The sequence below is a fragment of the Chiloscyllium punctatum genome, chromosome 12 (genome assembly GCF_047496795.1).
Source record: "Chiloscyllium punctatum isolate Juve2018m chromosome 12, sChiPun1.3, whole genome shotgun sequence".
In the NCBI taxonomy this organism is placed as follows: Eukaryota; Metazoa; Chordata; class Chondrichthyes; order Orectolobiformes; family Hemiscylliidae; genus Chiloscyllium; species Chiloscyllium punctatum.
Genome location: NC_092750.1, coordinates 14,420,269 through 14,444,237, shown reverse-complemented (window position 1 = coordinate 14,444,237; position 23,969 = coordinate 14,420,269). Strand labels below are relative to the sequence as shown.

Genomic DNA, 23,969 nt, shown 5'->3' with positions numbered 1-23,969 from the left:
CTTGCTAGAAAGATCTGTGACCATCCTTCGTTTTATTACAGGACTTAGATGCTGGCTTTGTATCAAAGATCAGGACTGAAAACCAAGTTGCAGCTTGAGCATAACTCTATGTGGAAACCTAAAATTCATTTCTTTTAATAATATAATTCCACATTCTGTTTGATTTGTTAAACTGAATCTCATGTGCCCTTGAAGGCAAACATGAAAGAATTCACAGAATCATAGAAAATTTATGACACAGAAAGAAACAGGCCACTTGGCACACTGCATCTGTGCTAGCTGAAAAACAAGGCCACAAAACCTAATCCAATTTTCCAGAAATTGATCAAGAGTCCTATAGGCTACAGCCTACAGCTGTAAAAATGGACACAATTTTAAACATTGAGGGTTGCTGCCTCTGCTACCCTTTGGGGCTGTTACAGAAGTTCTGAATTATAGAATCCAACTACCCTCGCCATGAAAAGATATTTCCTTACCACCCCATCTAATCTTTCAACCAATCACTTTAAGATCTATGCTCCCTAGTCATGGTAAAGCAAACAAACCTCTTCCATTCACTTTACCTAGGCCTCTCACAACGTTGTACATTTCAATCAAACCTCCCCTCTGTTTGAAGCAGTACAACCCCAACCAATACAATCTTCTCTCATAGCTGTATTTTTCCAGTCCCTCCAACATCATTGTAAATCTCTTCTGTACTCTTTCAAGTATAATTACATGAGGAAGGAAACAAGGGTTGACTTTCTTTCCTTTCTAGCCTGGGGACGTTCAGACCTTGTAAAATTGAATGGCCTGGATTTCTGGACTGTCAGGAAACATATCTGATACAGCAAAAATGGACAAAATTAGGAGTCCCACCTCAAATCGGGGAGTAACACATTTCCGCAAGGGTGGCAGTGGAGTTGACTTCAAGCATGCAAAGTTCCCAGAGGCAGATAGTGATTTAAATGATCAGGATTTTTTATGTTGGCCATGCGAAATGGGTTTTTGGGCATAGGGTAGCATTGGGGCTATAAAGGGCCATGTGGATGTGTAAATGGGCATAGGGGGCACAGGGAGTGCGAGGAGACAAGGAGGTGGGCAATGTGAGTAGATTGTCACTGGTTGGTACAGGATGTATATGATATATGACGGATAGAGGGGTGTTGGATGGTATGGATGGGGCGTGTGGAGTTTGTGAGGGTAAGGAGGAGTGAGCAGGAGGAATGTTGAATTTTTTAATCTTCATTTTTAAATATTGACCTTTCTGCCCAGCCGGTCTCAGGAACTGGCAACCCTCTTAGGTTTTTCCTGGGTCACACAGTTCAGCTCCAAGACCAGACCATCCCTCACTTCTCCTTCTCCCACCTCCACAAAAAATTGAAAGTGCAGGCATCCATTTATAAAGTGTGGGGTCACAGAGCCTTTATCTCACAACTGAACTTTTTCTCAAAACAACATCTTGTATTTGTATAGCACCAAAGAGGGTGAATCAGTATCAGTTTGTTAAGGATTAAATTTTCAGTTACATTGTAAAAGCAAAGTGGACCACAAGTAGTGCACCTTCTGTATTACTAGCAAGATAGAGACTGGTTGAAGGTAAAATGGAGACAATGTCTGTGAAAACCATAAGAAAGTAGTAGATCATGTATTATGTGTGCTATAATAATTTATATAAAGCTTGGAGGTATTTTTAACCTACCAGAGTTAGCTTTATGCTTCACAATGATGAGACTGGCCCACTCTGCTTATGCATAAAATAAATGAGCGTTAGCCTGATTTCCAGAGTTTTCTAATCAATTCCTTAAGTTATCCAATATCAGCACCTTCAATCAGGGAGCTTCAGTGGAGCACTGCAAAACAAAACTTGATGCCAAGGTGGCAGATAACCAAAAGCTAATCGGTTTTAAGGAATACAGTATTTCAAAGGAGGAAAGAAAGATGAGGAGGCCAATAAACTAAGGAAAGGAATTTCAGAGTTTGCAGCCTTGGCTGCTGAAAGGATAGTTTTTAATTGTGGAGCAATTAAAATTGGAGATGCTGAAAAAGACAACTCAGGTATCTCAGAGAATTACAGAGTTGGAAGAGCAGCAGAAAATATGAGATGATTTGAAAACAATGATTAGGACTTTAAAATCAATGCATTGTCTAACCTGGAACCAAAGTATGTCAATGAACACAATGGGGGGATGGGTGATTGGGACTTGATGTACATTACGATATGGGCAGTAGAGGGTAGAATGTGAAGGCCACCAAGGACAGTGCAAGTATAATTACGCTTCTAAGTAACAAAGAGATGGATTAGAGCGTCAGCTGCATGTGAGCTGAAGCAAGGGCAGAGTTGAGTGATATTACAGAGGTGGAAATAAGTGGTCTTGTGCTGGCATGAATATATAGTTGAAGTCTCGTGCAGAAACTCAGGTAGTGTCTTTTGATGAGACCTGTGGAATTCTCTACACCATGAAGTTTATAATGAGGTTAGGAGCTGAGTTGCTCTGCTGGAACCTAAACTGAGCATTAACAGGCAGGTTATTATTAACAGTATGTTGTTCCAGCTGTCTGCTAATTGATTTCAAATTTCAATATTTGCCATTGTGAGGTCCAAACCAATATCCCCAGAACATGAACCTAGGATTCTAAATTACTAGATTAGAGTGGTGCTGGAAAGTACAGCAGGTCAGGCAGCATCCGAGCAGTAGGAAAGTCAACGTTTCGGGCAAATGATGAAAGGCTTTTGCCTGAAACGTCGATTTTCCTGCTTCTTGGAAGCTGCCTGCCTTGCTGTACTTTTCCAGCAGCACTCTAATCTAGACTCTGATTTCCAGCATCTGCAGTCCTCACCTTTGTCCATTCTAAATTACTAGTCCTGCGACATTACCTCTACATCACTACCTCCCAGGTTACCAGCAGAAGGTTTCTTTCCTCATATATGATCTGATTCAATGAAAGTTCATGTGATCTGGAATGAATGTTGAGGACTTGGTCAGAGTATTGAGTACAGGAGTTGGGAGGTCATGTTGCGGCTATACAGGACATTGGTTAGGCCACTGTTGGAATATTGCGTGCAACTCTGGTCTCCTTCCTATCGGAAAGATGTAATGAAACTTGAAAGGGTTCAGAAAAGAGTTACGAGGATGTTGCAAGGGTTGGAGGATCTGAGCTACAGGGAGAGGCTGAACAGGCTGGGGCTGTTTTCCCTGGAGAGTTGGAGGCTGAGGGGTGACCTTATAGAAGTTTACAAAATTATGAGGGGCATGGATAGGGTAAATAGGCAAAGTCTTTTCCCTGGGGTCGGGGAATCCACAATGAGAGGGCATAGGTTTAGGGTGAGAGGGGAAAGATATAAAAGAGACCTAAGGGGCAACGTTTTCACGCAGAGGGTGGTACCTGTATGGAATGAGCTGCCAGAGGATGTAGTGGAGGCTGGTACAATTGCAACATTTAAGAGGCATTTGGATGGGTATATGAAGAGGAAGGGTTTGGAGGGATATGGGCCGGGTGCTGGCAGGTGAGACCAGATTGAGTTGGGATATCTGGTTGGCATGGATGGGTTGGAATGAAGGGTCTGTTTCCATGCTGTACATCTCTATGACTTCCAGGATAGCTATCTCCCAACTGCATATACCACTGTGCCACTACCTCTGCTGGGTCTGTTATGCGAATGGGACAAGATATACCCAGGGACAGTGATGTTGTTGTCTGTGACACTGTGTTTAAGATGGATTTCTGTGACTATATCAGGTTGTTACTTGACTAGTCTGTGAGTCAGCTCCCGATATTGATGAGGAGTACTCCACAAGACCAATGGGGCTGAGCTTGCTGTTTTCGTATCAGGTGCCTAGGTAAGTGCAAGTTGGTCTGTTCAGTATTTTCTTTTGGGGACCTTTCAATGGTTTGATACAACTGAGTGGCTTGCTAGCTAGCTACATACATGTGAATATACAAATTAAGAAGCAGGAATATGCTTTTCAGCCTTTGAGCCAGCTCTGCCATTCATTAAGGTTGAATGTTGATTTGGTTGTAATATCAAATCCACATTCCCTGGCGGGACTGACGTACAAGGAGAGATTGACTAGATTAGGGTTGTTTTCACTAGAGTTACCAAACGAATGAGGGGGGGGGGGGGCGGAATCTTATTGAGACTTATAAAACCTGAACGGGATGAGACAGGGAAGATGCAGGGAGGATGTTATTGTTGGTGTGTGTCCAGAACCAGGAGTCTCAGTCTGAGGATTTGCAATAGACCATTAAGGACAGAGATGAGGAGACATTTCTTCACCCAGAAGGGAGATTACAGAGATTTAGGCAGGAATATAAAAAGGAGGTCCTCAAGAGTAGTAATATCTGGATTACTCCCAGTGCAATGAGCTAGTGAGGGCAGGAATAGGAGGATACAGCAGATGAATGCACGGCTGAGGAGCTGGTGTATGGAAGAAGGATTCACATTTTTGGATCATTGGAATCTCTTTCGGGGTAGAAGTGACCTGTACAAGAAGGACAGATTGCACCTAAATTGGAAGGGGAAAATTTGCTGGAGCTGCTGAGGAGAATTTAAACTAGTAAGGTGGAGGGCGTGGGACCCAGGAGATAGTGAGGAAAGAGGTTAATCTGAGACTGATACAGTTAAGAACAGAAGCGAGTCAAACATTCAGGGCAGGCAGGGACAAGGTAGGATTAATAAATTAAACTGCATTTATTTCAATGCAAGGGGCCTAACAGGGAAAGCAAATGAACTCAGAGCATCGATAGGAACATGGGACTTGGATATCATAGCAATCACAAAAACATGGCTCAGGGATGGGCAGGACTGGCAGCTTAATGTTCCAGGATACAAATGCTACAGGAAGGATAGAAAGGGAGGCAAGAGAGGAGGGGGGAGTGGCATTTTTGATAAGGGATAGCATTACAGCTGTGTTGAGGGAGGATATTACTGGAAATACATCCAGGGAAGTTATTTAGGTGGAACTGAGAAACAAGAAAAGATCACCTTATTGGGATTGTATTATAGACCCCTTAATAGTCAGAGGAGAAACAAATTTGTAAGGAGATCTCAGTTATTTCTAACAATAATATGGTGGTTATGGTAGGGGAATTTAACTTTCCAAACATAGATTGGGACTGCCATAGTGTTAAGGGTTTAGATGGAGAGGAATTTGTTAATTGTGTAAAAGAATATTTTCTGATTCAGGATGTGGGTGTACCCACTACAGAAGGTGCAAAACTTGACCTACTCTTGGGAAATAAGGCAGTGCAGGTAACTGAGGTGTCAATGGGGGAGGACTTTGGGGCCAGCGACCATAATTCTATTAGACTTAAAATAGTGATGGAAAAGGATAGACAAGATCTAAAAGTTGAAGTTCTAAATTGGAGAATGGCCAATTCTGACAGAATTAGGCAAGAACTTTCGAAAGGGCAAAAGTAAGGACTGCAGATGCTGGAAACAAGAGTTTAGATCAGAGTGATGCTGGAAAAGCACAGCAGGTCAGGCAGCATACGAGGAGCAGGAAAATTGACGTTTCGGGCAAAAGCCTTCATCAGGAATAGAGGCTGGAAGCCTCCAGGGTGGAGTGATAAGTTGGGGGGGGGGGGGGGGGTAGCGCTGGGGAGAAGGTAGCAAAGAGTACAATAGGTGAATGGGGAGAAGGTGATAAGTCAGAGGGGAGGGAGATTGGCAGGTAGGACAGGTCATGAGGACAGTGTTGGAACTTTCAAAAGCTGATTGTGGGCAGATGTTCGCAGGTAAAGGTATGGCTGGAAAATGGGAAGCCTTCAGAAAAGAGATAACGAGAATCCAGGAAAAGTATATTCCTGTTTGGGTGAAAGGAAAGGCTGGTAGGTATAGGGAATGCTGGAAGACTAAAGAAATTGATGGTTTGGTTAAGAAAAAGAAGGATGCATATGTCAGGTATAGACAGGACAGATCGAGTGAATCTTTAGAGTATAAAGTCAGTAGGAGTATACTTAAGAGGGAAATTAGGAGGAAAAAAACGGGACATGAGATACCTTTGGCAAATAGAATTAAGGAGAATCCAAAGGGTTTTTACAAATACATTAAGGACAAAAGGATAACTAGGGAGAAAATAGGGCTCCTCAAAGATCAGCAAGGCGGCCTTTGTGTGGAGCTGCAGAAAATTGGGGAGATACTAAACGAGCATTTTGCACCAGTACTTACTGTGGAAAAGAATATGGAAGATATAGACTTTAGGAAAATAGATGGTGACATCTTGCAAAATGTCCAAATTACAGAGGAGGAAATGCTGGATATCAAAAAAGGACCTGATCAGGTGAACCCGAGAACTCTGTGGGAAGCGAGAGAAGTGATTGCTGGGCCTCTTGCTGAGATATTTGTATCATCGATAGTCACAGGTGAGATGCCGGAAGACTGGAGGTTGGCTACCGTGTTGCCACTGTTTAAGAAGGGTGGTAAGGACAAGCCAGGGAACTATAGACCAGTGAGCCTGATGTCGGTGGTGGGCAAGTTGTTGGAGAGAATCCTGAGGGACAGGAGGTACATGTATTTGGAAAGGCAAGGAGTGATTAGGGATAGTCACCATGGCTTTGTGCATGGGAAATCATGTCTCACAAACTTGATTGAGTTTTTTGAGGATGTAACAAAGAGGATTGATGAAGGCAGAGTGGTAGATGTGATCGATATGGACTTCAGTAAAGCGTTCAACAAGGTTCCCTATGGGAGATTGGTGAGCAAGGTTAGATCTCACGAATACTGGGAGAACTAGATATTTGGGTATAGAACTGGCTCAAAGGTAGAAGACAGAGGGTGGTGGTGGAGGGTTGTTTTTCAGACCGGAGGCCTGTGACCAGTGGAGTGCCACAAGGGTCGGTGCTGGGTCGTTTACTTTTTGTCATTTACATAAATAATTTGGATGCGAGCAAAAGAGGTACAGTTAGTAAATTTGCAGATTATACCAAAAGTGGAGGTGTAGTGGACAGTGAAGAGGGTTACCTCAGATTACAACAGGATCTTGACCAGATGGGCCAATGGGCCGAGAAGTGGCAGATGGAGTTTAATTCAGATAAATGCGAGGTGCTGCATTTTGGGAAAGCAAATCTTAGCAGGACCTATACACTTAATGGTAAGGTCCTAGGGAGTGTTGCTGAACAAAGAGACCTCGGAGTGCAGGTTCATAGCTCCTTGAAAGTGGAGTCGCAGGTAGATAGGACAGTGAAGAAGGCGTTTGGTATGCTTTTATTTATTGGTCAGAATATTGAGTACAGGAGTTAGAAGGTCATGTTGCAGCTGTACAGGACATTGGTTAGGCCACTGTTGGAATACTGCGTGCAATTCTGGTCTCCTTCCTATCGGAAAGATGTTGTGAAACTTGAAAGGTTTCAGAAAAGATTTACAAAGATGTTGCCAGGGTTAGAGATTTGAGCTATAGGGAGAGGCTGAACAGCTGGGGCTGTTTTCCCTGCAGCGTCGGTGGCTGAGGGATGACCTTATAGAAGTTTACAAAATTATGAGGGGCATGAACAGGGTAAATAGACAAAGTATTTTCCCTGGGGTCGGGGAGTCCAGAACTCAAGGGCATAGGTTTAGGGTGAGAGGGGAAAGATATAAAAGAGACCTAAGGGGCAACGTTTTCACGCAGAGGGTGGTACCTGTACGGAATGAGCTGCCAGAGGATATGGTGAAGGCTGGTACAATTGCAACATTTAAGAGGCATTTGGATGGGTATATGACTAGGAGGGGCTTGGAGGGATATGAGCTGGGTGCTGGCAGGTGGGACTAGATTGGGTTGGAACATCTGGTCGGCATGGACGGGTTGGACCGTAGGGTCTGTTTCTATGTTGTACATCTCTATGACTCCATGGTGAGCCTGTGGAATTCATTACCACAGGAAGTAGTTGATGCCAAACCATTGAATGTATTCAAGAGGTGGTTAGATATACTTGGGGTGGATGGGATCAAAGGTTATAGGGAGAAAGCAACATTTGGCTATTAAGTTAGACTATCAGCTATGATTGTGATCAATGGTGGAGCAGGTTCAAAGGGCTGAATGGCCTCCTTCTGCTCCTGCCTTCTATATTTCTAATCTGTAGAGATTCTATGATTTATACCCTCAGAGGAAAAAAAGTTGACTAATCTCTGTTTTAAATGGATGACCCCTGAGTTTTAAACAGCGACTCCTAGTTCGAGATCTGTCATAACAGATATACTTTTCTCCACATCCAGCCCAAGCCTCTTCAGGAGTTTTAAAGAAATCACTTTGTGCTCTTCTAAACTCTATGATCAGATAATCACATTAGTGGTTCTATCTTCCTGAGACCAGGACTTTTTTGAATGCAAATTTTAGCTTGACAGCCATTGAGTTGGCACAATGTCATTTGACTGGTGTATTTATAATTTTTGCCAGAGCACTCACTGAGGTGAATGTAATCTTTGTACAGTGAGTACCACAGACCTGGGATTGAACCTGAAACCTTAAGTGTCTATGACTCAGTTCCACGCTGCAGAATGAATTTCACCAACTGAGGGGGTTAATTTCCTCTGGTAGCATGTTGGTGATTAATACGCCCGCATAAAATTGCTTTTATGGCAACTCAGTCATTAAAGCAGGCACTGAGGAATTTTCTCTGTAAATGTGTTAACCAGTGCAGTGCCACAGCCTTAACAAGAACAATCATAATTTGAAGAACACAGACACGAGTCCCCACCCTAATCTGAATTCTTCTGCTCTTTCTGTAGGTCCTTCACACGATCCATTACCAGCTTGCTGAGGAAATAGAGGCTTGTTTTTATCGAAGGGCTGTCTGTAGTGCTTTGAATTCTGACTGCCACCCCCTCAGGCGTGGCCACATTGATCTGGAGGGCGCGTTGTCTGAGCCTGAGCTGTTTGGAACCGAGAGAGAAGAAGAAAAAGGAAGCGGCGCCAGAGAAAGGACAACAGAACCTATCCTTAAACAGAGAGGGAAATAAAAAAAAAACCTTGTCGGTAAGTCACCTTCCCTTCTCTGTAACTGGTGAACTCCTCAGATTTCTTTTAGAAGTAGAAATTGATCCAAAAGGCCTCTTCGATCGATATAACTTCCTCCCTCCCCTTCTTTTGTTTTGGGGAGGGGGGGACATTTTTGTTCTTCTTTAGAATTGACAGGACATGTTTTTTTTTAAACACCTTCATTTGGCAGGGCTTTAAAAAGCAGTTTCCGAAATAAGAATTTTGAATTCTTACCAGTGAGATGTTGTGCATGTCTAGTGTTTTAGTCTTGGGTTGGATTTCAATTTTTTTTTGCCCAATTTTTCTCTCTTTTTTTAATCATCTGTTGCTGGCCGCCGCCATCTTGTGTTTGGAGGAGTTTTTTTTTGGGGGGGGGGGCTAACCCAAGGAAAATACAAGCATCTTGAAAAGGTATATATTTTTTTCAAAATATATAAACTTAAAGGTTATTATTTCTTTTTTACCAAAAAAAAAGGTTAGCTAACAGTCCCCTAGCTCCTTCCTCTTTTTTTTTCTCCCCCTCCCACTCCCAACTACAAAGTTAGTGTCTGTTGCTGGGTTAGTATTGCTTTTCCTAATTGGCGAGGAAGAAGTTTCATTTAACTTTTTTTTTTGTTTTTGTTTGTTATTTGTTTCTTTTCAAGTTGGATTTTTCTTGTTCTTTTAGATTGCTGCAAAAGGTTGGTGGTTTTCTTCTTTTTAATTCGGAGGGGAAACAATATAAACGGAGGCCTCTCTTTATGAGGGGAACTTTATATATTTTTTTTTAATAATCCAGAAGTTTTTTTTAAAAGCGTTTTACATGGTGTCTTTGTAATGCTATCGTATTTCGCACGACTTTGATGTTTGGCTGTGAATTTTTTTTAAGTATATGATCAACGTTGTTTTAGAAGTATTTTCAAAAAACGGAAATATCAGGACATCTAAAATGAGGTAATCTATTTTAAAATGGCAACCGCCCTAAATTTAGATTTTATTTGGCTTCAGAGCCTTTTTTTGGTGTGCTTGTCATATTTTTGTGGAGATTTTTCGACTTTTAAGAAGGGCGGGGAATTGAAAGCTTTGGTTTTTTTTTGTGTTAAAATGTCGTCAGGCTTAGTGTATTTATTTTAAAGAAATAAGCTGTCTGACGTGTACTATTTAATCTGTGTTCTTATTATGGGTTTCCTCCAAATAAAATCACGTAAACGTCCTTAATAAAAGTGAAATGTTAAGGTACGCGGACGTGGTGTCATTTCCCTATTTTTTAAAAACATATTGCCTCCCCTCCATCGATTTTTTTGGAGAAGCTATTTAAGAGCTGCAGCCTGAATATTCATCCTTATTTTGAAATGGCTATGGCGGCTTTCTTGTGTTTTTTTTAAGCCACGTTGACTTTTTTCCTTTCCCTGACAAAGATGTGTGAATATTAATTTTGATAGTTTATGAATCAACAGACCAAAGAGAAGAATAGAACTGAGGAGGTGCATCCTAAACAGTTCTGATGTCTTGGCTAACGCCACATCTCTGGGGATAACATTTTCTCAATGAAGGAAGCTTTTATTGTTTCCCATACGCAGAAAAGGGAACTGGTTCTGATGCTATTGGAACATCAAATGCAGTTTCTTGCCTATGTAAATCTTGTAAATGTTTTCATGTTTTATATGCACTGGGTTGATTAGCGTTCAACGTTTCTAGAGTGTTTGTTATTTAGTGTACTCCAGAATCATCCACCATTGTAAAATTCATTGTGCTACAATGTACCCTGACATTTGATCACCTCAAACATGATATTCGAGTTGCAGTGAATTTCACAAAACCGGATTTGTGTGCCAAGCTTTTGAACCTGATCTCCTGTAAATGTGACATAAACCAATTTTATTCAGGGGGTGGGGTGTGCTTCCTGCATGCTCAGAGATGGTAACTGTCTTGAGACTAGGACGGTTCGAGGTTTGAGCCTGTCTTTGATTTAGCTAATCTCTATTGAGACAGCAGTGTATATACAATTGGCTGCAGTGCATCTCGTGAAGGGTAGGTTGATCGTGGCTGTCGCAACCAATCATTGTGCAGAGAATCTTGCACGGTTTGCGTGGTGAGTTTGGCTGTGATGCCTTCCATAGTTGCACAGCTTACTAATGTCAGCAGTTGAAGGCGCACACTTCGGGGTGAAAAAAAATTATCACAGAATATGAAATTTTGATAGTGCTTGGTAATGTATAACTGTGTGCCCATAATAAAATGTCAGTGTCTGCACAAGTGGGAAAAATCTAAAACCTAATTCTCTATAAGGGGATTGGAGTCTGTTGCTGTGTTCTATATTCCTGTATCTTTTTGCTAAAGATTAGTGGGATGTAAACATTGTTTATTTTGGTGAGGAGAGCATAGAGAATGGTCAGCTAAATAAGGAAATGCATTAACCTTTCTCATAGAAAAATGTAAAAGGAAGGTTTTGCTTATCCCTCCTAATATCTGCTCAGGCTCAATTTATTTTCCTTTTTCTTAAAAAAAAATTCTTCATTGGAACCGTGGTGTTGCTGCTTAGGCCAGAACTTGGGGCCTTGGAGATCATTGTAGAATACCACTACTTGAACCTCAGCAGTCTTTGCAACTAGGTAAGATATTTATAGGATTTCACTGGTGATGAAGGAACACTGTTTTATTTCCCAGCCAAGTGATGCTGTTTGACCTGGAATGGGTTGTGATCCCATGTGTTTGCTGGTCTTTCCTTCAAAGTTTAGGGGTTCATGAGATTAGGAAGTTGAAAGTGCCTTAGGTGAATTTAATGTTGTGCATTTTCACAGTGAATGGTGTGAAAATACGTAATTCTGCTGAAGCTGGTACAATTGCAACACTTACACCCATCCAGATGCCTTTTATGATTAGGGAAAGTTTAGAGGGATGTAGGCCAAATGCTGGCAAATGGGTCTAGATTCGGTTAGGGAATCTGGTCGGCATTGCCGAGTTGGATTGATGGGCCTGCTTCCATGCTGTACATCTGACTCTGTAGAAGATCAAAAATGGTATATAGAACAGTTGCATTTAAAATCTGAGAGGAGCAACAGCCAGAAGAACCTTTGCTGTAGTAATGTGCTAAAGTGTATTTTAAGTCCCTGGATTTTGTACAACTGTTGCAGGTTGCAAAAATGATGCACTGATGAATGACTGAGATGATGGAATGTTATGACAATCAAGCAGGTTATGCTAGGAGTCCTGGGTTTAAGTCCCACCTGTTCCAGAGATGAGAGAACATTTTGAACAGGTTGATTGGAAAATATGTGGTGTCTTGGATGGTGCAGACCTTATTTAGTTTAAAGTTATGTTCACAGAAAAGTGGGGAGTAATTCTCCTATCATGCTCTTGACTTGTGTCTTGCAGGTTACACTTCCTCTGTAAAACTCCTTGCAATATTCATCTGTCTAAGAGGTGCAGTAACTAGGTGCATAATCCAAATGTGCAATTCCAGAGTCGTCCTATCACTTCCCTGTTTTAAAACTTAAATTTAAACATTAGCTTTTTACAAGTTAATGTCTAACCAGTGTCCTAGCATAAAATGATTCCTGCATGAAAGTAGCCTCATTACTGTGCCTTAACCCTGAAAACTGCACAAAATAATCTACAAATCTGTTGGTCACAAAATTCTGTGTCGTGGTGATAAAGCAGGTATTACTGGACAAGTAATTCAGATGCCTGGACTAATGATCTAGAAATAAGGTAAAATACCATCTGGCTAATCATGAACCCACTGACTTGACAGAAAAAATCTAATTTCAGTAAAATCCTTTTCAGCAAGGAAAGTTGCCATCCTGATTGGATCAGATGAATAATTGACTTCGGAACCACAGCCATAAGTTATGAAAGTTAGCTGACCTCTGAAAATACCTAACAAAGCACTCAGTTGCTTCAAGGTCTACAATAAATGTTGACCTGGCTAGTCATGTTCATACCACGCAAATTTTTTTTATTAGAAAAAAATTGTCACCAGCCACAGAATATTGATGCCAATGAACCTCCAGTGAAGTAATTAAACCAATAGGCTTTTTAGTATGTGTTTTTTTTTGTTCACCTCCAGTTTCCACGCTGCCACTGGACAAGCCTGCATCTACCAACACTTTGAGTTGTACAACTTAAAGACACAACTTAAATTGGAGCTACAAAATCCGTAGTTGTACTGTTGCTTTTCACAGTGAATGTAGTGAAAATACACATTCTGCTGAGATGTCTGTAGCATCTCAAAAATAGTATGTAGAACAGTTGCAGTTAAAATTGGAGAAGAGCAACAGCCTGATGAATCTTGCTGCAGTCATTGTGAATTGTTTCAGTGCCAATTCTGATCACGTTATACGTATCAGACCAGCAATCTATGCTTCTGTTTCCTTTGTTATGTTGTGCCAGTCTGAATTGTAAATCTCTTGATTTTGTATATCCATCATCTATTTTTCTTTTGTTTATACTGAAATATTCTAAAAAATGAGAACTATTTATTTTAAGAAGGCCAGGTATCCTAGTTGGAATGGGTGTGTTGCATTTTGAAAATAACCAAGCAAATTTATTTTCAATCATTGGTGCTCTTGAACTATATAAATACTGCTGAGAGTTCAATCATCCCAATCAATATTTCGCATCGCTCTAAAATCCTGCCTTTCTGCATCCTTTTATAACTTTTTTTTTCATCTAGTCCGTCAGTGACAGTTTGCGCCTTGTGTTGATTTCAAAATTCCATTTGATCTTTGTGATATGGAGGGGGTTAATTTTGTTTTGTCTCATTTGAGTAGTGATAATCCTCATTAATATGCCCGTTCTTATTCCAGTTTACCAGGTTGCACACCTGCTTAAATAACTCCCAATTTCAAAACTCATGACATGACCTCTTAACTTTCACTGAGAAAAGTCTAATTTCCAAGTGGTTCTTAATCCTTCTAATTGAAATGTATTCTGTCCTTCCTACAGCTGCCACAATTGCATGTGATACAACATAACCAATGTTTGTGCCAACTCCGATTACTTTCCTATTGAATATAAGACAGTAGTTGGACCTCCAACTAGAGTACTATGTGCAGTTATGAGTACCACACTTCAGGAAGGATTTGAATACATTGACGAGCGTGCAGAAGTTTACAGTGGTTCTGAGGATGAGAACTTCATTTATTGAAATATTGGAGAAGTTGTGTCTGTTGTCCTTTGAAAAGGCGAGGCGAAGAACGACTTTAACTTGTAAAATGATCAAGAAAGATAGCACATATATTTTAAAGTAATTTGCCAAATATGATAGCATCTGGAATATGCATTATGGCAATGTGATGGAGGCAGATTCAAATGAGGCATTGAAGAGAGCATTAGACAAGGAAAAGGCAGGAAAATAACACTAAATTATAACCCTCATTTAGAGAGCCAGCGCTAGTGTGGATATGACGGGCCAAATGGCCTCTTTCTGCACCATAATGAAAAATGCAGTACATTTGTTTTTTTTCAACTTGACACCTGCACCTGTAAAGCTCTATATCGAGCAAACCTTTTATTTACCCTGCACCTGCGGACGAGGATTGTGCTGGTTGGTCAAATATTCCAATAATCAAGAGGTAAGCATAAATCCTGACCAAGTGAAGCTTTGCGACATCAATATCCTTCAAAAAACCTGTTTAAAAAGATCAACACAACTCCTGAAATCAAGGTAAAAACACATAGTATGTAATAGAAACACAATGCTGGGGGTATACACATCCCTGTACTTTATTTGCAGCATAAACACTCAGACTTCGTGGTATTTGAGGTGTATAATTTTTGCTGGTTTATCAGGGGTGCTGCTTAAAACTAAGTTTGCTGTATCAATTCATCTCTGTACTTTTTGCTCTTTGTTAAGAATTTTATCTAGCATTTTTCAAATGACCCTGAATTTCCAAAGGCCCTGCTACTTCAACATACCATGTTCCCTGGCTAGCTTTTCTCTTAGGCCCGTTGCAGTGCTCCAGTGAAGCCCACACAAGATGGAAGGACAGCGTCTCATTTTCAGCTTGGAGACCCTGCTGCCTTCAGGACCTATTATTGGGTTAAATAATTTTAGAACCTGAACGCCTTCAATTTCCTTTTTCCACCCAGACACCCAGGCCCTATCATGTCATGGACTGCTTTCAGCACAGCCAGCCCATTTTCACCTACTTATCGTCCACATTATCGTCTTTTCTTTCTCAATGGCATGTTAACATTAATCCCTCACGCTTGCTGTCCATCTATCTGTTCACTGCCTTATGTCCCTCATCGCTGACTTCAGCAGTATCAGTTCTGAAGAAATTCTGGACTTGAAATGTTAACTCTGTTTCTGTCGCCACAGATGCTGCCTGATCTGCAGCATTTTCTGTTTTTGTCTCAGATTTCCGGCATCCACAGCTCTTTGTATTTTAATATTTTCCGTTGTTCTTTTATACAAAATATAACTGAGAAATTTCTCCAAGAGTGGTGAGATTATGGAATTCACTGCCACAGAAATTGGTTGAGGCCAAAATATTGTTTTCAAAAAGGTGGTAAATATTGCTTTTGTGGCTAAAGGGATCAAGGGATATAGGTAAAGGGCAGAATTCATATTGAGCTTGATGATCAGCTGTAGTCCTATTGAACCGCAGAACAGGATTCGGCGTTTGAATGATCTACTCCTGCTCCTATCTTCTCTGTTTCTAAATTTGGCATTACATTGAATCTGCTAGTTAGCTGTACTTTGGGCCAATTTAGTGCAAATCCTATTTGCATGCCTTCGTTTGTTTGAAAATAACTCCTGTTTTGTGCTCACTTCCATCCACAAAAATCCTGATTTTTGACCCTCCCCTTCTTCTAAAATTACTTAATCTGTTACAAATATAAGGCCAAATAGTCTCTTGTTTCATTTAATGTTTTTCCAATTTTATTTGCTAATATAGATGCTCTGTAATCTAACTAAAATGAGCTAGGTTCAATTAATTATGTCTATCATTGACTTAGCTTGTAATGTGACTTTAATCAGGTTACAGGTATTAATTACCAAAATGTACAACCTGCAGAGTTTTGGTCCATGCTTAGAGTTAAAACTCCTAGTTTCTAATTCCACCTCAGGAGTAGGTGGACAAGGAAGATGCATTCATGATATGGCCAAACAGGTTGAGTTGCAATCTACAAATCCTTTCAGGATACCCCAGTGATGGGCAGTAACAGCAAAAGAAATGCCTGGTCAGCCATGTGATGGAGGTAATATTAATGTCTCAACTATCACAACCTATAGCTCTGAACTGCAACATGTATATTACCAGAACAACTTTGGACTTGAGTGAACTGTGACACAGCACAAATGTTGGTTGCTTACTTTTTTCTGCAAACTAGAACAAAGGTTTATAACTTGGTATGTAATCAAAACAGCAATAATCATCTGTACTTTTTTTTTCGCCTTTTGTTTCCATAAGACTTTAAACGTTGCACTCATTTCTCTCTTCCTATATCATATTTGGAATTGTTTTAGTTTAACAAAGTCAGAAACTTGTTTGGATTACTTTGGACTGCAATTGAAATTCTCAAGTAACAACCAGCAATTCAGCTTTTGTCTTAGGGCCACGTTAGCTTCTCAAACTAAAGTTGTTCAACATTTCAAAACTGTATAATGGCTTTTTTTAATTCTCAAATTTCTGGAATAACTTCCATCCCTGAACAATGTTACAGCTGTTTTTCAGAAGAATGCAATGTATTTAATTTTTGTTATGCCATAAGAATTCTTTTAATCAAGACTGTTATGGATGTATGTGATGCCAGTATAGTGGGTCTGTGTAGGAAGGGGTGGTAATCTGAGGGAAATGCAAATTATTGTACTTGCAGAGATGCAAGTTGGAAAGCAGAACAAACAAGCATTACAATGAACCTAGAATCTTTTTTTTAACCACTGCAAGTGCCTAAAAGGTGAAGTACTACTTATCTTAAAACTTATTTTTAAACAAATTTGAAGGAGTGGATGATTTGGGATTTTTGAGGTAAAGGCTGGGTAGAAGGCGAGTAAGTATTTAAAAAAGAAAAGGCTAAATAAACTATATTTTGCTGGCCTTAGGAGCACCAAGTAATTAAAAGCCTCATACGGGTTAATTATACTACTGTGTTGTAGTTGAGGGTATGTTCACCGAGCTAGGGAGTTGATTTACAGATGTTTCGTCCCCTGTTGAGGTGACGTCCTCAGTGCTTTGGAGCCTCCTGTGAAGCTCTGCTGTACTGTCTTCTGGAATTTATTTGGTTCCATTCCTGGTCCTTCTGGTTGCTGGCTCCTGTTTGTTGTAGTGACTGGTATATTGGGTCCAGGTCTATGTGTTTGTTGGTAGAGTCCCTGGATGAGTGTCATGCTTGTAAAAATTCTCTGGCTGTCCTCTTTTTAGCGTGTCCTATGATTATGTTGTCCCAGTCAAATTTGAGGTCTTTGTCATCTGTGTGTATGGCTACTAGGGATAGTTGCTTGTGGTGTTTAGTGGCTAGTTGGTGTCCGCGCATGCGGATTGTCAGTTATCTGCCCGTTTGTCCTATATGTTGTGTTTTGTGCAGTTTTTGCATGGAATCTTGTCAATTATGTTTGTCTAGCACATGATGGGTATAGCTCACCAGATTGGAAGATCCTATACCCATCATGTGCTAGACAAACATAATTGACAAGATTCCATGCAAAAACTGCACACAACACTATAAACAGGCAGGCAACTAGAACACCAACTAGCTATTAAATATCACGACCAGCTGTCCTTAATAGCCATACATGCACAGATGACGACAAGGACCACAAATTTGACTGGGACAACACAACAATCATAGGACAAGCTAAACTGGACAGCCAGAGAATTTCCAGAAGCATGGCACTCTTCCACAGACTCCATCAACCAACAGACAGGCCTAGACCCAATATATCACTCAAAGAACAACCAGAAGCAACAGGAACTGAACCAAATAAATTCCAAGGAGACAGTATAGCAGCATTTCACAGGAGGCTCCAAAGCACTGAGGATATCACCTAGAAAGGGGCGGAAATGTCTGTAAATCAATTTCCTGGCTTGGCGAACATACCCACGACTACGATAACCGGCACCCAAACTACAAATCTTTAATGCAAACACAACGGTATTCAAGGTATCAGTAAGGCTGGTTTTGACAACTATTGTATTGACCTTCTATATTTGAAATCCAATGTGTAAGTGTTGTGTGTCAATGCAGTAAATTGAGAACATGGGTAATTTTTCATGGAAGCAGTTCCTTCTGTAGCATACTTTTTTAATTGCATCTGTGAAGCAGAAAATAACAGTGTCAAAGTGTGGCGCAGGAAAAGCACTGCAGGTCAGGCAGCATCTGAGTAGCAGGAGATGTTACGTTTCGGGCATAAGCCCATCACCAGAAATGTGAAGGGCTTATGTCCCAAAACATTGCATCTCCTGTTCCTCTAATGCTGCCTGACTTGCTGTGCTTCTCCAACACCACACTTTTCGACTCTGATCTCCAGCATCTGCAGTCCTTGCTTTCTCCTAGAAAATAACATAGTTTGGTTTTCTAGATAATATGCGATGGTGTTTCTCTTCCCTTTGTTACCCCTAATAAAAGACTTATTCAGAATGTAGAAATCTTTACTCATGATGTCAAGGAGCTAAGACTTGGATATATATATAGAACTTTGGCTCAAATGTCCTTCATCTGACCAGACTGAATCCTTTCCCTCTACCAAAAATGCTCATTAGTCAATTCTGTATCAACCTTTGGAACAAAGATTCTGTCCTGCAACATTAACTGTCTGATTTAAAAAAAAATCTTTTCTGTTCTAGCTTGCATGATATTGTTTTGCCAGATAGGCAGTGTGTATACTTGTTTTGACTTGAAGTAATTTTTGAATTTATGTCTTCATTTATCATCCTTGACCTCAAAATCCACTCTTGTCTTTGTTCTTGCAAATAAATGCCAGCTTTTGATGCTCTCCTCTTCATCTGTACATAAACTGATGATGCCAAGAGCCACTTCTCCAATATTTCTTTAAAATTTGGTTCCTGCACCTTCTCCTATCTCCAACTCCTTGTGTGTTTTGCTGTGTCTCAAATTTAAAAATCTCCATCATTCTCCTCATTGTGGTTAAAATCCCTCCAAGGTTGCACCATCTTTCTCACTTGTATTTGTCAGAATTCATGCTGTGCAAACTTTTCACTCCACTGACTGCTGTTTTCTGTGTTTCTCTTTTCTGTTTTGTCCAATGTTAATGGCTTTGCTTTCGCTGCCAAAGCCCATACCTTCATTTACTTCCTTAAAATGCCCTAATTTCTTTCATCCAGGCACTCGTTTTAAACTCGCTCATTTTACCAAACTTCTGATCACTATTTCTAACGTATTATTCATGTACTTAGTGTCCTCAACTTGGGTCTTTCATGATGTTTTTGGGACATTTTTACTACATTTAAAGGTGTTCCATAAAAATCTGTTTTCACCAATCAACCAGCATACAAAGGTGTTGATCTTTATTTGCAGCTGATCATATTTCTCTTGTTAATTTCATCTGTTTTCCTTGAATTGTTAATTGTTCTAAGAACTCTGACCGTATTTTTCTTTCTGGGCAATACGAAGGGCAAATTGTTTTAAGAGGAGTTACGTATATCTGCCTCATGGTCTATATTGTTTTGTCTGTACATTTTGCTTAGAATTCATTATCATTAAACTCTCAATCATTAGAAATAATCTTCGCAATGAGCATAAACTTTGAGCAAATAATGATGGAAACAAAAATTATCCAACAAAAAGAAATTTAATTAGAATTCTAAAATTTTTTTGTTTTTTTTGCTCCACAAAGTTTTTTATGGTCATCTGGGAGACTAAACCCCTTCAGAATAATATATCTTAACTTCAGGTGCACTTTATGTAGGCATGAAAATTAAAGCTTCAACAGTACCATACCTAAAGTCTTGTCTGATATCAAACTGCCTCAGCAAGTAATGTATATATCTGTGAAACCCAGCTTGTGGATTTGGTAATGTTTCACATATCCAATTTGTCACTGGAATGCACAGATGGTCCAAAGTGGCTCATCTTGGACAATTTTTGCCAATCCATTGCATTTACCGTATGTCTAGCAGTGCAGCTAAGATACTGGATTGTGCCCTTTTTTAAAAAAAATACAGAGGAACCTGATTGTCCGAACGAGATGGGCAGACACTATTTCGTTCGGATAATTGATTGTTTGATTAATCGATTCAATGCCTTTCCTCTGGGGCTTGAAGTTTTCTGTAAAGTCTGCTTCCTGTTCAGGAGATAAGGCAGCATCACAGCATGCAAGAGCCCCCCCCTGCCACCCCAACCAACACCACGCCCCTGCCCACTCCCTAACCCCGTCCAACACCGCTTGCCTCCTCCCCCACACCCCCACGTGACCCCAGTCTGCCCAGCCCCCTTCTCCAAGATAGCTGGAATGGACAACAACAAGACTGTTGCTGCTGCTGCTACTGCCTTTTTTTTGGGGGGGGGGGGGTGAGTCTCCAAATAGCACGCGTACAACGTTTTTCACAGGTTCCACCTTTCCCCTGTACTGGACAATGTTGGAGAGATTATCTGGGGAGGGGGTGCGGGGTTTACGGTACATGCCTGTGTAAAATTCCAGGGAAAGTGTGAGTAGAGAGAAAGATAGAGATATCTATCATTTAGAGATGGTGCCTGTGCTCCCATCAGTCCAGGACTGTTCTCTGTAGCACTTTTAATCACTGTAAACAAAAGACGAGATCAGTGTTGAACACATGTCTTTGATGTAACGTTTCTGTTGGGACCACGGGATCTCCTTCGGATATTCTGATTTTCGGGATAGTTGGTATTCAGATAATCAAGGTGCCTCTGTATACAAGTGATGCACCCATCACCAAGTTAAGCTTGATGAGGGTGCTGCTGTTCCTTAGTATAATCGCACATTTTGCAGTGTTGCTATGCAAGGATCTTCCCAGGAAACAACCTTAAATTTTGAAAACAAACTGTGTTTAGTTCATAAGCTGTTTTATTACTTGACTCTGTACATGTGTAAACTTTCCCTCTGAAAATGTTCAGAGTGCGTCAGTGGCTTCTGGTAATTTCACAATGTCAGATATTTTGTCAGCAAGCTTTTTGTTTTTATTTGTACTTTCTGCTTGAACACTGGATTTTGAGTTGTATTTGGAAGATGATCATGTAATTCTGAGTTTGTTATGTAAAGCTTTTAAATGTATTGCTGTTATGCAAATGATTACTTCATTCCCTAAATAGCAAATTATATTGAATTTTTAACTTGTGGCTGAATCAAATTATGTAAACATTCAAAGGTCTTGATATACCAATATAGTTTGTAGTGTTGCAGCCTATCCTCTATTAACCTAAAAGAGAAAGATCAAATCAACTGTTATGTACTTCATGGTGTTCATCCAGGACGTACTTTGCATCATTTTCTTAACGCATCTCAATTTATTGAAGTGTTATTATAAAATTTGCTCGTGTTGTTATGACTTAGATACTGGATTAGTGGTGCTGGAAGAGCACAGCAGTTCAGGCAGCATCCAACGAGCAGCGAAATCGACGTTTCGGGCAAAAGCCCTTCATCGGGAATAAAAATTTATTCCTGATGAAGGGCTTTTGCCCGAAACGTCGATTTCGCTGCTCGTTGGATGCTGCCTGAACTGCTGTGCTCTTCCAGCACCACTAATTCAGTATTTGCTTTCCAGCATCTGCAGTCATTGTTTTTACCTCCTTGTTATGACTTAGTCAGTCTGATTTTTAGCGCCAATGAAGCAGTTTCTCAAGCATGTAAAATAAAACAAAGCAAAAGCATGTGGATGAAAATTTAAACAAAACACAGTTTAGAAGAATATTCCCCAAAAATGCAAATTGCTCAAGGTATTATGTGCTGTCAAATGTACTGTTGACATGAAAACAACATGCTGGGGATCACAACGGGGTCAGATAGCATTCATAGAGAGAGAGAGAGAGCACGCTTAATGTTTTGAGTCTAAATGACTGTTCTTCAGAGCTGAAGTGAAGCATAATTTGGCAAAAGGTGCCAGAATACAAAATTTTGGCTCTTTTGTTTGAATTTAATATTTACAATAGAAGGAGTACTGGTGAAATAATATATTGCCCAAGTGTAAAATAACAGCCATCTTATTAAATGTTTTCTTCTTGGGAAAACTCTAAGCCATTTCCTGACTCTTTCCAAAGCAGTTTGGTTGGCTTCACAATAGCAAATCTGATGTGAAGTCCAAATCCATTGGGTCTGAAATGCCACAATTGATTGACTTGGAGCTAAGACCTTGAATACGTTTGGATTGTTTGCAAAATATGATCATTTATAAAATGTGTAACTAAAGTTAATGGTAGTTGTCTTTCCCTCTAGAATAGGGGTTTTCAAGACTATGGGACATTTTTAAGGTGAGAGGAGAGATTTAAAGACCTGAGGAACAAATCTTTTTTCAGGGTGGTTGCACATGTGGATATGAGTAGGAGCAGGTAGGTGTCAATTTAATTTGGGATTATGTTTGCTATGGACTGGTTGGTCCGAAGGGTCTGTTTCCATGCTGTATCACTAACTTGCATTCAATGGGGAGGAATTTTCACGGAGTCAAAGAGCAGCATTCCTTTCTGTAGGATGGAAAAACAAGGTTTTCAACGTTTAAATATTGTGCAGATTTGTAAATTTTCATGAATATATACATGATCCCAGGCAGCCACACACAATAGTCAGAAACATTTATCCTTTTTTTTTAGCAGTACAGATTTGTATTACAACAGTGACAAGCCAGACATAAAATAAATGTAGCTGTAATCACTGACAATTTTCTGACTTATCTAAAACGCCTTCATGATTTTCATAAATTTCATTTATCTGGCCATGGATCAAAATATTGAGAAATTAAACAGTGTCTATGGGCTGCAACGCTGGAATGTGTGATTTTAATACGTAAGGAATTACTAATTAAGGAATTATGTAAGGAAATACGTCAGACCATAGAAGGAACAGTTTTTTGGGTCCCTTTATCTCAGGAAGGACATATGTATTGGAAGCAATTCAGAGAGGCTCACTGGACTGATCTCTGGTATGGTAGACTTGTCTTATAGGAGAGTTTAAGTAGGGTAAGACTCTATTCATTGGAGTTCAGAGGCTGAGAGGCAACTTAATTAAAACATGAGATTCTTGCATGAGTTAAGTTTGATTCTCCATGTGGGAGAGTCTCTGACCAGAAGGCATAATCTCAGAATAACGGATCACCCATTTAAGACCGATGAGTAAGAAGCCAAAGTGGACATCAGCCCCTTTTTAGAAAATGAGGGAAATAATATTGGGGAACGAGAAATTGGCAGAAGAGTTGAATAAATACTTTGCATCAGTCTTCACCATAGAAGATATTAACAGAATGGAAGAATATTTAAATATTCGAGGTGGGGGGTGGGGGGGGTTGGAAAGGAGAGAAAATAATATCTGTTGTGAGAGGGGAAAAACGTGTTTGGAAACTAATGGGGCTAAAGACTGTTAAATCCTCCCTGCACCTGATGGGATGTGTCCTAGGATGTTAGAAGTTGCTACAGAAATGGTGGATGCTCTGGTAGTAAGCTTTCAAGAATCCTTATACTGGAAAAGTCTGAGGATTGGAAAACTGTTAATATCGCACCTTCATTTAAAAAGGGATGAAAAGCAGGTAACTATAGGTCAGTTAAATGGGAAAATGTTGAGTCTTTTATAAAGCATATAATAGAGCATTTAAAAATGCATAATATGATCAAACAGTCAGCATTGCATCATGGGGCAAATCATACCTGACAAATCTTCTAGAATTCTTTTGAAGAGTTAGTTACGGAGAGAAAGTGGGAGAATGGGGTTGAAAAACATATCGGCCAACTATGAATAGCAGAGCAGACTCAATGGGCTGAGTGGCCTAATTTCTGCTCCTATGTCTTATGGTCTTGTATTTACTATTTCCCTTTTTTGTTCTACTTGTGAAAACATTTGGATTTTAACAAGATGTTTGAAAAGGTACCACACAAGGCACACATCAGATGAGAGGCCATGGAGTTTGAAGTGGTATACTGGCATGG

The 23,969-nt window shown here is 40.1% G+C and overlaps 1 protein-coding gene across 2 annotated transcripts in view; it reads left to right on the top strand.

The window, feature by feature from the left end:
- Positions 1-8,634: 8,634 nt before the first annotated feature.
- Positions 8,635-23,969, top strand: part of LOC140483613 (transforming protein RhoA) — a 55,059-nt gene continuing 39,724 nt past the window's right edge. The window contains exon 1 of one of the 2 annotated variants that reach the window (XM_072581886.1): positions 8,635-8,933. The gene's annotated coding sequence lies outside the window, so the exon portion shown is untranslated. Of the gene's footprint in view, positions 8,934-9,479; positions 9,617-23,969 lie in introns of those variants that run through there. The other variant, XM_072581887.1, reaches the window with a different exon arrangement.